The sequence below is a fragment of the Nyctereutes procyonoides genome, unplaced genomic scaffold, assembly GCF_905146905.1.
Source record: "Nyctereutes procyonoides isolate TBG_1078 unplaced genomic scaffold, NYPRO_anot_genome, whole genome shotgun sequence".
Taxonomy (NCBI): domain Eukaryota; kingdom Metazoa; phylum Chordata; class Mammalia; order Carnivora; family Canidae; genus Nyctereutes; species Nyctereutes procyonoides.
In genome coordinates, this window is record NW_026575033.1 from 19,041,796 (window position 1) to 19,053,220 (window position 11,425).

At 43.6% G+C, this 11,425-nt stretch overlaps 1 long non-coding RNA gene across 2 annotated transcripts; it reads right to left on the bottom strand.

Moving 5' to 3' along the window:
- Positions 1-1,188: 1,188 nt before the first annotated feature.
- On the bottom strand, positions 1,189-8,313 carry LOC129504454 (uncharacterized). Of its 2 annotated transcripts, XR_008663367.1 has the most exons (4): positions 6,629-8,313; positions 5,200-5,331; positions 2,005-2,076; positions 1,189-1,865 (listed from the first exon to the last, which is right to left on the bottom strand). It is a non-coding gene; the product is annotated as an uncharacterized LOC129504454 (long non-coding RNA). The 2 variants fall into 2 exon arrangements; XR_008663366.1 differs by having other exon boundaries at positions 5,200-8,313.
- Between the last annotated feature and the right edge of the window lie 3,112 nt (positions 8,314-11,425).

Sequence of the window (11,425 nt, forward strand, 5' to 3'; positions counted from 1 at the left end):
CATGAGGCAGCAAGGCACCCACTATGAATAGATCCTGCCTCCTGGCCTCAGAGTCTTGCAGTCAAGTTGAAAGGCAAATACATACCAAACAACCCCAAAGCTAGATATGGACTAAAGCCGGGGCACAGAATAATTGCAACAGGGGGAAGGAATGATCAAAGTGGCCCCAGAGGTGGGAAGAGGCTCTGGGTAGGGAAGGATACTCCTGGAAAAGGCTGCTTCAGCTCAGCCTTGCTCAGCAGAAAGTGACAGAACCAGGAGACCTCTATTCAGGGCAGTTTTGCTCCTGGGGAATTCTCAAACAGCATTGCATTTTCCATCAAGAGGGCTGCCAATTTTTTTTTCCATGAAAATAGATACACATGTCCATACATACACTTGATTGAGAGCAATGATTTTTTTTTTGTTCTATCTGCCCAGATCACCACTGCATTTAGATCTAAATTCCAAAGCTGAATAGAGGGCAAATGTACTTGAGTTCTGTGATTTCAAGCACTCCAGAGAAAGATTTAGGGGAGTAAGTGAATAACAATTAACAGTGTTTTCCCCATCTGATTGGCAGATCATATGGTGTTTGCTTTTTAGAATTAATTTGGCTTTCTAGTAAGGTTATCTTGCACACTTTCCAGGGTCCCCTGATATAAATAGACCAAGCAGTAAGGAGGAAATGAAAACAAGCGTGCCTGTGTCTGGAACGTGGTGACAACTGTGGGGAATGGAGGGAGACACAGAAATATACAAGAAAACAACAACAGAAGGCTGTAGGGGACAGCTGGTCACTGCGTCATCCTCACCCAATCAACAAGTTGGTCATGAACAGCTAAGCTAGAAATTCAGGTCGAGGTCAAGAAGAAGTTCTAGGTGGCAGTGAAATGAGGGAGGTGTTTGCCTCTTCTAACTTATTTTTAAAAATCGGTTCAAGTTTAGCAAATTTCTTTCAGAAGGAAATTAAAGAGAAAACCTCCTCACTATTCATCAATAATGAAAATGGGCCCTGTTCCAAAGTTGCTTAGGGCAAGTATTTGCCAATGGCAAGCTGGGGACCATAGGTGAATATTTATCAACCCAAATAACCTTCGTTCCCTCTTTATTTAATTTTTTTTTTTTAATTTTTGGCAGGGTATGAAAAAATGTTCATAGTCTGACAATGTTTACCTTTGTTTTATTTGTAAATCTGATAACATTATGTCCTCTTGATGTAACTTCTGCTAAACCAAAGGGGAGGTAGGGTGAACAGTATCTCTGTTTTCCCATAACGCTAAGTTTTAGCACTGGGAAGGCTGGACAGACTGGGAAGGTTGGTCATCCTATGGGAGAGTGAATTCCCAAATACAAGTAGCCCTATTCCAACTAAAGGAATTCAGGGGAAGAGAGGTGGTATTTGTCTATGGGGTGAAGCACAGTACCTGCCTCGCCACAGATGTGGCCCGTTGTCTTCTTCCTTTACACATTATATGTGACCCTGTGATGGAAAGGTGAAAAGGGAGAATTCTCTTCTTTTTCCACATGAGCTGTCAGGGTCAGTACCTCTTTTCCACCGGCAACTCAGTTACTAGCAGGCAGAGGTGGCTGATCAAGTGTTCAGTAAATGGCAATCTCATCTGCCCATAGACAGAGATTGGTATTTCCAAGAGGCTTTGAGAAAGTTCTCTTAGTCCAACAGGATAAGCATCATCTGAGAATCTGTTGGACTTGCAAATCATCAGGCCTCACCCACATCAGCCTGAACCAGAAACTGGGGAGGGCCCACTGAAGCGGTGGTCTGATAAGTCCTTCAGGCGATGCTCATGCAGACTCAAGTTTGAGAACCACCACTCTGGAGACTGATCACAAAAGATCAGATATGATAGGTATACCTGATACACCTGTCACAAGCAAGAAGCATAACGTTAGAGTGTGTGTAGTCCGTGTGTTCAAAGAATTTTTATTGCAATTAGAAAAACAGCTAAACATAATTTTTTTTTCCCAACTAATTTATATCCCCATGAGGTAGCCTGTTTTTACCATTAGGTTGAACTCAGGTCCAGATTCACTCATTCCCCAAATCTCCAAAAAAGCCCAGGGGACAATCACAACCTGAATTTGGGAAAGACAATAAAACAATTACCATTTAAATCGGAAAGGATGCCTAACAAATACTGATCCTTGACACAACCGTGCACTGGGGATGGAAATTAAGTCATCCTTCAGGAGAAAAGCCTCAAAAGATTCTCAAAGAATGGGATTGGATGTCCCTTTCTTCCTCCTCTCTTTGCTCCCACTCCAGTCCTTACCACACCCACCCTTCCTTCCCCTAGAAACAGAAGTCTGATCCTAGAAAAGCACAGGTTTCCCTCCCATGCTGACCCAGTTACATCAGGCACAGCTCCGTGAGGCCTGCTGCTCTCTGTCCTCCAGGGTGGACTTCATTCAGGGTTGCCCAGCAGCCTGGCTTCCTGGCCTTTAGAAATGGTGAGGGATTCACTTAGAATCAGCGGCTACCGAGCTAGGAGCTCAGGTGCTTCAGAAATGGCAGGTGGTTGGAGCTGACTTGACAGCAATTAAATGTACAAATCTTTGATTAGGCTCCCAGGAATGGAGTCATTAGCAACCCAGAACGGACCAGCTTGCTTTCCACTGCCTCATTAGCTGCTCCACTGATGTTACTTTAAAAAGCCAAGGGGAGGGGGGGAAGAAACCTCTCCAACACAGAAGTTGGAAAGTTTAGTGACAAAGGTGGGCAGGGAGGGGAAGAAGCCAGTGTAAGCATTTCTAGCTGAACAAACAGGTCCCCTGCTTTTTCCAGTGTGGTGGCTGACATAAAAGTGGATGTTTGCTGGACTGTGAAATAGCCCCATGCCTGCCTGATTAATCTGCCCAAAAGGGTGTTGTTGTTTTAATTTCTTTTAGTCTACTTTTCAAAATCCTCAGTTGATTCATTCTCCCTAGCCAAAGCCCCAGTGTGGTGGGAGCCTTCCTCTGGTGGGTAGAGTCCAGATTGGCCAGATTTTGTGTGGAGCTGCTATATACAGGGCTCTGTCCTCCTTCCCCAGTGGCAGGTCTGATGTCCACAGCCACCCTTTGGGGGCCACAGATCTCGGTGTCAAATTCTCCCCTGCATGGTCCTGGACCCTCTGTGATCCCAGTTGAAATCCACCTTGTGGATATCTTGCACATCACTAAGAGATCTAGAGTCTGGCTAAAACCAACCATGCAGGTTAAGTAATCTTCCCAACTGAGAGCTTTAAAACAAAAGGGAAAGGTTCTTACAACCATAATGTAAAATCCTGTGTGACTATTTGATAGCCTTGTGTGTGACTTGTATTCATTGTATAATTTATTATTCTTATTGTTCTCAATCTGCCAGTCACTGGATTCATAGTCATAAAGAATGCTCCATGAACATTTACTGATCACCTGTTATAAACCTTCTATTAATTGCTGTGGGAAACCTGTGGGTGAAAGGACATACTCTCTTTGACTTTGGGATCTATTAGAAAAAAACATCATATACACTTTTTGTTATTCATTCATTCATTCATTCATTCTTTCAACAAAGAATGTGTGCCCACTTGCTTTAATCATTATACTTGTTAATAAGAATACAAAGGACAATAAAATACAATAATTATATTGCTTACTGCTTGAGAAGCATTTTACATGTAAAATTCATTTAATCCTTGCAGCAACTGTATGAGGTAGCGACTACTATGATTTTCATTTTAGAGATAAGGGAACGAGAAAGCACAGAGAGGTTAAGTAGCTTGCCCAAGACTACATTGCTAGTAAATAGCAGCAATAGAATTTAAACCCCAACAGTCTGGCAGTTTCACCACTATGCTATGTTCCTTCAAGTTGCTTCCAACTTAAAAGGGAAGGTAAAAATCAAAACCAACCATCAAAATACAATGTGATAAGCACCTCAGCACACATTAGGCAGGGAAGGGAATTAAGTGCAGGTGGAAGAGAATTCACACTGGAAACAATGTTTGATCTGGGTTTTGACTTAAAAAGAAAAAATGTACAGTATTTCAAGAAGTTAACATCTAATAAGTTACTTCACTAAATGTCTTTGACACCATTATGACATAGTTGTTGAAACAAAGATATCGTGTAAATTGGGGATCTTGAAAAGGAAGAGATCACATCCAAGTGTATTAGCAAGAACAGTTCTTTTAAGGAGATGGTATTTAAGTGAAGCCTTTAAGAGCTGCTTAAAGTTCAGGATGGAGCCTTGTGAAGAGCAGACAAGTCAGGAGGAGAGGAAGGCAAGAATGAGATTGGAGGAGAAAGAAAGAGAACAAAGAAATGGTTTCCAGGGAGGTGAAGTGAGGAGATACTGTTGGAACAATGATTTGTCTAACCATGAATGAAAAAATTTTTTTTAATTTTATTTATTCATGAGACACACACACACACACACACACACACACAGAGGAACAGACATGGGCAGAGGGAGAAGCAGGCTCCACGCAGGGAGCCCGATGTGGGACTCGATCCCGGGTCCCCAGGATCACACCCTGGGCAGAAGGCGGCGCTAAACCGCTGAGCCACCCAAGCTGCCTGAATGAAAGATTTTAATTCTAGAAATCTATGAAGGCTTTAGGAGGGAGGAAGGGCGGGGAGTGAAATAAAAATGACTTAGAAAGATCAAGGAGGGGGTGATCCCTGGGTGGCTCAGCAGTTTAGTGCCTGCCTTCGGCCCAGGGCCTGATCCTGGAGACCCGGGACCGAGTCCCACATTGGGCTCCCTGCGTGGAGCCTGCTTCTCCCTCTGCCTGTGTCTCTGCCTCTCTCTCTCTCTCTCTGTCTCTGTCTCTCATGAATAAATAAACAAAATCTTTAAAAGAAAGAAAGAAAGAAAGAAAGAAAGAAAGAAAGAAAGAAAGAAAGAAAGAAAGAGAGAAAGATCAAGGAAAGAAATGGAGAAATACCATTAAATTGATAAGATAGAAAAATATATTTTCATTCTAAGAAATGTAAGAGATTGTTTTTATTCAGAATCACAACCTACTACTAAGAGTTTTTGTGAGGCTCAAATATGGTAACAAGAGCGATTCCTTTATAAACCATAATGCGCTATACAGTACCATTTCTCCTCTTACCAGTACATTTCTATGGTCTTTAATTCAATTCTCCTCCATCTAAAGTTAAACTATCTGCATGTCTCCATGGCTTATGAATAGGAGACACCAAGTCAAGAAATTTTTCATCTTGTACCTGATGAGTATGGAAGGCCTTTCCAAATATCCTCCAGATGAGTCAGAATGCACATGTTCAGAGCATCTTGGTCCCCAAGGAACTGACTGTGAGACATCCACAGTGGTCCGGGCTCTTTCTCTATCCACTCCACTGAGGAGTGGTGTGAAACCAGGGAGAGGAAATAATTATTGCTCTTGCATTGCCACCATCAACAAGAACCAAAAAAGATGGCCCGGATTCAATTAAGATAGCACCACAACCTCATTCACTATGTTCTTAATTTTTACATGCAAACAATTGACTTCCATTAGATCATAGCCCTGTTTATTTGTTTTAAAAATAATCTCTAGGGGCAACTGGGTGGCTCAGTTGGTTAAACATCAGACTCTTGGTTTTGGCTCAGGTCATGATCTCAGGGTCATGAGATTGAGCCCCCCTTGTTGGGCTCCACAGTTCCCTCCCTCTGCCCTAACCCTGCTCACACACTCTCTCTCTCTAAAATAATGATAATAATAATAATAATAATAATCTCTTTACCTCTCTTGCCATATTCTTATTTTATGGGGAGAGAAGGATAACTGGGTTCATTTTCTATCACATGTTCCAAATGCTTGCTTAAGTGACTTCATGTTCTTTCTTTGGTCTTTTCTATCTAGAGCTGGATGGCCTCCCCTCAAGCAGATCCGGGTAAATGTTCCCCCATCTCTTGCTAAAAGTTCATAAACACCATGATATCCCCCAGGTCACTGGGGAAACCTCTGATTGTTGTGGGAGATCATCCAATGATTCTGGAGTTTCCAAAAGCTGAAGCTGATGTATCACACCAGGACAAGGACAAGGAGACATTTGAAGTTAAATATATTGTTTTTCATGATTGTGAATTGGAACAAAAATGAAAATGGGATCTAATCTGTCAAATAAGATACACGGAATTGCTTCTGAGGTCACTTCTTTCCCTTGAGCTTCATCGTGATAAACAAGAAGACAGAAGAACTACTGTTAGCTTTCTGAGCCTGTTTTCAGGCATGGGGCTTGCTACTATTATCAGAACCCCCAGTGGCCTTGCATCCCTGGCCTTTCACTGTGCCTCAGTGGCAAAACTCCAACCCTGAGTAAATACCACAACCTGCCTTTCTCCTCCTCTACTCAACTCATTAAATGAGGGAGGAAAAACATTTCCCAGCAGTTCAGATGGCCGCTGCCACAGATTCATGGTCTTCCTCAACTGAGCTTCAGGAATCAGGCTCTGTCTTTCTCTTGTCCTTGCCCAACATCCCTTTAGTAGAAATTCCACTTCTTTGCAACTCTCAAGAAAGGTTTAATAATCTCCTGTACCCCTCACTTATAGCATATGGCCTCCACTTCTCCAGTCTTTTAAACAACCTAAGAGTGTTATATGCAAACTTTAAGCTTGCCCCCGCTCCCACAAAGAACTTTATCCACTCACCTTGCCTAGAGTCTCACAGAAGATGGAAAAGACGGTGGTTTTGTTTGCTTGTTTTGGATCTATGCCATTCCAGACCAACCTCTTTTCTCTTGAACTCTTGGTATCGTGTCCACCTATCTCCTTGTGGACTGTGATCCATCAAATACCTTTTTCTCTAGCCTTCACAACTTCTCTGTAAATTCTTTTCTATTAGATACAAATTTTCTTCAATCTCTCCCACTTGCAGGGAGAATAAATGAAGCTCCCCCTAACTCTGTTTTCCCTTCCTTGCTCTAGCTACTTTTCTTTCTTCTTCTCTTAAAACATATCTCAAAGAGTCAGCACTCTCTGTCTCCACTTCCTCATCTCACATTCCTTCCTCCCATTCTTGACCTCCTATTTACCAATCAGTTGGTTCCTCTCTGTCCTGCTTTGGAGGACTTCCATATGGCACTCCAGTTAGCTGATCTCTTCTTTCTTCTTCATACTCTCCACTCTTTTCATGTCCATCACACTGTCTTCTCTTGCTTCCCCACCAATTGCTCTGATCACTCCTTCTTGGCTTTATAGGCTTCTTCCTCTTCCTTTAATAGTGGTGTTTCCCTGGATTTTGTCCTTGATCCTCTTCCTTTCTTACCCTGCATTCTTTCCCTGGGCAATCTCATCCACCCTCGTAGGTTCTATAACCACCATTATGCTGGCTACGTCTGAATCTGAATTTCTAGACCTTCCCATAGGCCTCCCTGTTATGTAAATAAGTCTACTGGACCTGTCCAAGCTGGCTAACCACAGATTCTTCCCATCCAGCTCTTCCAAATGACCTTAACTTTGTGGTTCCTACACAAGCTCCTTTTCTATGCTCCCCATCTCAGTGGATGGATCACTCTTCATCCAATCTCCCAGACTAGAAGCCCTGGGAGTGTCCTCAGCTCTTTCTTCTCTTTCACCAGCTCCTGTCACATTTACCACCTAAAGTCCTCAAATATGCCTCTTCCTTTTAATCCCTACAGTGATGTCCCTGGGTTAGGCAGGCACTTATCATCTCTCACCTGAACTACTGTAACATCACTAACAGGACTTCCTGACTCTAGTCTTTTCCTCCTCAAATCAGTTCATGACATATAACCCTGAAGAATCCATCTGATTTGCAGATCTAATCATGTTATTCCATGCTGAAAACCCTTTTAAAAATCCCCATTGTCCTGTAGAATAAAAATCAATAAGATTATTTTAAATCAACACCTATATCTCTGGTCTCATTGCTCACTATGCCTTGTGTTCTACTACATCTTCAGTAACATCAAAACACTGGCAATTGCCATCATCACAGTCATCATCAGTATTATTCAGTGAGTGTTTACCATGTACTAGACACTATGCTAATCTCTGCACAAGTGTTGTATCATGTACTCCTCATAATAACCCTATGTGGTAGTTGTTGTCCCTTTTCCTCATTTATACACAAGGAAACTGAGTTGAAAAGAGGATATGTAACTTGCCAAAACTTGTGTAGCTAGTAAGTGACAGTCATAGAATTTCAACCCAGGTAATTGGATCCAGCACTCACTCTCTTAATTTTATTACACGTCTCATGGCTTGGCTTCTATTCTCCCTTCCACTTGGAATACCCTCTCCCTCCCTTCCTTGCCCTTGCCTGCCATATTCTTCTTATTGTCAAAGACTCAGCTTAGGCAATAGCAGCTCCAGGAAACCCTCCCAGAACGCTGAGGTGAGGCTGGTGCCTGAGGTGTCTGAGGTGTCAGGGTATGTGCTCCCTCCCACCCCCCCCCCATGCATTCAGCAGTCCCTGCACTTTCATGTTTTCCTGTAAGTATCTCTTAATGATGTGTGTCCCCCATCAAACTGTGTCTTATTCATCTTTGCATCTTTGATGCCTACCACGGTGCTTGACATAGACTAGTTGCTCAGCACCTGTTGACGGTGTAAGTGGTAAAAGCCTGACCGTCAGCGATCTCTTCCTCACTCCAAAAAATAAATTGACATATTCAAGTGGCAGGAAGACGATGACTAATCCATTTCAGAGATCTGCGATCTGAAGGATTCTCCTCTGCAGCCAGGAGCACCGTTGCCCTGAACCATTTACGGTCTTACACCATGACTGTACCTTCCCTCACCAGCCTAAACCTCTGCCCTGCAAGTAACTGTTGGGAGACTGAGTCAAAAGCCATGTGGAGAAGTCACTTGGCCAGTGGGAGGCTCAATATACTTGCATATTCTACATAAAGTTCATAATTTTACACTATAGTAAATTCCCCAGTCTGTATGGAGGCTCTTCATGTTAATCTCCCTCTATAGCTTTACGTCTAGCCACTCACCCCTTAGGGCTCCACCTGGCAACAATTGCCCTGCCTCTGGCCTTCCAGCCTCTGTAAGCTTGCTCCTACCTGCCTGCCCGCCTTCTCCACCTTGGCAATTCTTGCCAATGCTTTAAAAGTGGCTCAGATGGCACTTTTTGTCTGCAGCCTTTTCTGTCACCCTGGCCAGAGGTGACCTTCCAATAGCTATTCCCCATATAAATCATTTGGAAAGTAATCATATGCCAAAATTAATGCTATCCTATCATGCAACATCCCTCTTCATGGCCCAAACTGATCTCTGAAACAGTTGTCTATCATTCTGGTTTTTATCAATTTGTGTCTTCTTTCCTCCAAGGAAAATTTAAGTTTTTTTAAGAGCAGAAACATGTTTTACAGGTTTCTCTGCAAGTGCTCAATAAATAGGGACTGGAGATCTTCTCTGTAAATCCTTGATTCTTCCCAACCTTTCCATGACATCTGTCTCCTTCTCATTCCAGACTCAAAAGGGGGACTTCTTTTAATGTTTCTTTTGCTCTAGATCCAGGCTGTCACCAATCCACCTGATCCTTCCCCAGTGACACCTGACTAATAGATTGACTTCTCTGTCTGCATCTCTGCAGCCCTGGCCCCGCCCATCTCCACAATCCGAGCTGCACAGAGGATCAAGCAGGAGCCTCCAAGGCCCCCCTCCCCTATCTTCTCCAGTTCTCCAAAATCACTTGGCCTATGCTGTGTAGCTACTGGTTTAGCAAATCCCCCAATCTCCTGTTCCTTGCATACTTTTAATAGCACTACAAGGGGGAGGAGCTAACAGACAACACATTTACAGCATGCCTGTGACTCAGATAATCGGAAAGCTCCCAGAACAATGCGAGATATAAATAGGAACTGGCTTTACTAAAGCCCTACTGAAATTTTTAATCTGGAGTCAAATCTCATGGAACAATTTTGTTCCATGCACCTTTGCAAGAGTGTGATGAAACCAGCTTATTTGTGGTTTAATTTTCCATTCGATATGCTGCTCTGCTTTATGAGCCAGATAACTTTGTGAAGCAATTATGACTACTGTACAGACTCAGGCAGGTGGCAGAAACCCGTGAGTTGGTTACAAAGGACTATCATGTGGGTGTGTCACCGACGTGGGGAATCAGGGGGTGTGGGACTCAGGTAGGAGGAAACAGGAAAAGTCTTGGATAAGGAGCTGGTGATGAAGACGATAGCTTTTGAAAATAATCTCTTGGAAATTTTGACTGATAGGCAATAGAAGCAGTTCATTTTCTGGCCAAAATTTCATCTTATTACGGAACAAAATCACAGGTATCACAGATCCTGTACAGGTGACAGTCTTGTACACCCATGGGATAGGAAAATAATCATTTCACGGAGTGTTCACTGGGTACCAGGTGCTGTCTGGTTTAAGAGCTTTGTAATATAATTCATTGAAACCCCTCTATGCCCCCCGAAATGGTTATGGTGATCCTCCTGATACAAATTAGGAAATGGAGTCTGAGAGGGTTTGGGTTCCTAGCCAAAGGTCACCACTAGTCACGGCGCCAGGATCCAGACTCTGGCGGCCTGATGCCAACTGGCACTGTTCTTCTGTCTGGTATCTGACTACTCACAGAGGTTCCACATACTGTTTTAAGAGTTTTGTATGTACTAACTGGTAAGCCTCACAACAACCCAGTGGAACCTAAACTATTTTGTCCCCAATATACAGAGGAGGAGACTGAGGCCCAGGCAAATTATGTGACTTGCCTGAGGCCAAATAACTGCAGACGGCTTGGATGGAAGGGCCCTCTGGTCCCAAGCCACATTCTTGAGCATTACTGTGTCATAGGCTCCCACTCACCAGTGGCAAGGGAAAGGCCTCCGTGTAGGGCAGCTGGAAGGTGATGGTTGAAGGCCTAGTACAGAGCCTGGCACAGGGACATGTCTGACCCTGTACACATGCTCCCAAGCTTCGCTGAAGACTTCCATATCAAGTTGGCCTTCTCCCCCTCTTCTTCGGTGTAAGGCATCCCGGTGTCCTTCTCCTGCTGCAGTCCTGGGGCAGAGGGTGTGATCCTGGAGACCCAGGATCGAGGCCCACGTCGGGCTCCCTCCATGGAGCCTGCTTCTCCCTTTGCCTGTGTCTCTGCCTCTCTCTCTCTCATGAGTAAATGAATAAATAAATCTTAAAAAAAAAAAAAGAAAAGAAAAAAGAAGAGATTAGCATAATACTTCGATCAAACAAAACATGGGGAATATGGTGTTTTCAGATTATCCCATGCAACATAAATTTAGTTGGGGGAAGAATCAAGGAAATCAAGCTCAGGACATGAGCAGGGCCTCTGGGTTCCTGCCCCATTCTGCCAGTAACCACCAGCTCTGTGGCCTGGGATGAAAAATGAACATCTCTGCAGTCAGCACCCAACTCTGCAAAATAGGGTGGTGGCAACTCTGCCCTCCCCAGGAGGTGGCTGCAAGAATGACATCCATTATGATCTGTGAAGCACAT